The sequence below is a fragment of the Equus przewalskii genome, chromosome 5, assembly GCF_037783145.1.
Source record: "Equus przewalskii isolate Varuska chromosome 5, EquPr2, whole genome shotgun sequence".
Taxonomy (NCBI): Eukaryota; Metazoa; Chordata; class Mammalia; order Perissodactyla; family Equidae; genus Equus; species Equus przewalskii.
The window spans coordinates 74,022,081-74,024,734 of record NC_091835.1 but is presented as its reverse complement, the minus strand read 5'-3'; the positions used below and the strand labels follow the sequence as shown (position 1 = coordinate 74,024,734).

The 2,654-nt window shown below is 36.5% G+C and overlaps 1 pseudogene; it reads left to right on the top strand.

The window, feature by feature from the left end:
- The first annotated feature begins 238 nt into the window (after nt 1-238).
- On the top strand, nt 239-1,410 carry LOC103562341 (olfactory receptor 6C3-like; annotated as a pseudogene).
- The last annotated feature ends 1,244 nt before the right edge of the window (nt 1,411-2,654 follow it).

Sequence of the window (2,654 nt, the reverse complement as noted above, 5' to 3'; positions counted from 1 at the left end):
ATTCATTACTTGAATGTAAGGTCGAATAGAAATTGCAGAGTTTTTGAAGGGAATGTGTGATTTTTATTTTCATAGATTATTCATCATCACGTATATCTTAAAAATTTTATACTTTAGCCTGAATCTTGTTTTAACTTTTTTATATTCGATAGAGGCAACATACGTTTTCTGTTCTAAAGGGAGGAAAAAGGGAGGAAAAGAATTTTCTGTTCAACATGCATTTTTCTGTTCATCGGCAATGAAAAACCGCACCGTACCCACAGAATTCATTCTTCTAGGGCTGTCAGATGACCCTGAGCTTCAGATTGTGGTTTTTCTCTTTTTAATTATCACATACATGTTAAGTGTCACTGGAAATCTGACCATCATCACTCTCACCTTGGTGGACTCCCATCTACAGACCCCTATGTATTTCTTCCTCAGGAATTTCTCTCTATTAGAAATGTCCTTTACAACTGTCTGTATTCCCAGATTTCTGAGCACAATTGTCACCAGGGACAAAACTATTTCATACAGTCATGGTAAAGCTCAGTTGTTTTCTTCATTTTCCTCAGTATAATTGAAATCTTCTAACTGCCATATCCTATGATCGCTATGTAGCCGTCTCCAAACCCGTGCATTATACAACCATCATGAACAGGACTCTGCACATTGCTTATCTTTTGTGCTTGGCTGGTAGGATTCTTAAATGTCTTCTACCAGTTATTCTTTCCTCCATTAGATTACTGTGGCTCCAATGTCATCGATCACTTTGTGACTATTTTCCCCTCTTGCAATTATTCTGCTCAGACACATGGTTCCTAGAAGTGATTGGTTTTTACTCTGCAATAGTGATTTTCCTTTTTTTTTTTTGAGGAAGATTAGCCCTGAGATAACATCTGCTGCCAATCCTCCTCTTTTTTGCAGAGGGTGAATGGCCCCAAGCTAACATCTGTGCCCATCTTCCTCCACTTTATATGTGGGACGCCTGCCATAGCTTGGCTTGACAAGTGGTGCATAGGCCCACACCAGGGATCTGAACCGGCGAATCTTGGGCTGCGGACGTGGAATGTGCTGCGCCACTGGCTGGCCCCAATAGTGATTTTGCTTTTGACTCTAGCATTAATAATTCTATCCTACATGTTCATCATTAGGACAATTCTGAAACTGCCTTCCGCCAGTCGGAGAAAAAAGGCATTTTCTACCTGCTCCTCTCACATGATTGTCATTTCCATCTCTTATGGGAGCTGCATATTCATGTATGCCAACCCTTCAGCCAAAGAAATTGCATCATTGACCAAAGGAGTAGCTATTCTGAATACTTCTGTCACTCCTATGATGAATCCACTTATGTATACCCTACAGAACCAGCAAGTGAAGCAAGCCTCTATGGACACCATCCAAAACGTTGTATTTTTCTCTAGTAAATGAAAGTATTAGTAGTGTTAAAAGAGTGAACTTTTTGTCAATGCTTTCTGTATGAGTATGAATATACTCTCTCCAAACTCTCTTTCCTTCACTATAGTTATACAATTACCTCTTTATTCCATTCCCATACTAAAATCTCCCCACATTGAACTCAATAAATTTGATAAAGCGGACTATTGCTTCATAATTTTCTGTAAATTCAGGTGTTTTATTCAAATGTATTTGGATGAAGTAAAAAATCTGGGTTAAAGATTATGATTTTGAGTAGCAGTGGTTTGTTTTTAAGCAGACACAGGGCATTTAGTTTGATGGAAAAAGTATCAGGATAGATGTGAATTTCTGAACTTTTGATTCTTATCAGGTAATAGAAATGAATGTTACTGGGAAATTTCAGTTCTATTTGATTTCTATGAAATCAAATAACCACAATCACCAGGGGACTGGGAATAAAATGTAAAGATCTACTTAAATGTTATAAAAGATTAGAAACTCATATATATATTCAAATTCTTTATGCTATTAATAATACTAATAAGGGGTATGAGATGGAAGAGGAGGAGGGGTAGAAGATAAAATAATTTTTTTTCAGCAATTACTATATTCAAGACCTATTCTAATTGTTTTCTTTGTATTGGCTCATCTAATCCCGTCAACGAATTCATGAGGTACCTACAATTGTTATTCTCTTTTAGTAAGAGGTATTTTATTTAGGTAGATTAAATACCTCCAAAAATTAAAAACCAGAGAGGAGACAATGTAAAACATGTCAAGCAAATGCATGAAACTATGATCAACTGGTGAGAGTTCAACTTTCTGGAGAACTAAATTTTAATCTGAGGGCCTAGAGCTGCCTTTAGGGTTTTGGCGGGTAAGAAAAAAGAAATAGCATCTACTGATATGTTCCACACACTCTGCCTTGTACTAGGTGAGTCACATGCAATATTCACTGTACAAAATCTCTTAGAAAGTGAACATTATTCCTCATTTATAGGTGAATGAACAGAATGAAATTGAGGTTGAGAGTTCGAGTTCACAGAGATTGCAGGTTTCGGAACTGGGATTTAAATCATTCTGCTTTAACCTCAAAATTCGCACTAGTAGGGTTACTTTCTTTTTCACACTGACTTTCATTTGTAATAATTTATGAATAGACGTTCATGTTAAGTATTAGAATTGTTAACGGACTTTCTTACGTGTATTTATCTCATTCAGGGCTTTACTTACTTATTTTATGACAGACGTTGGGT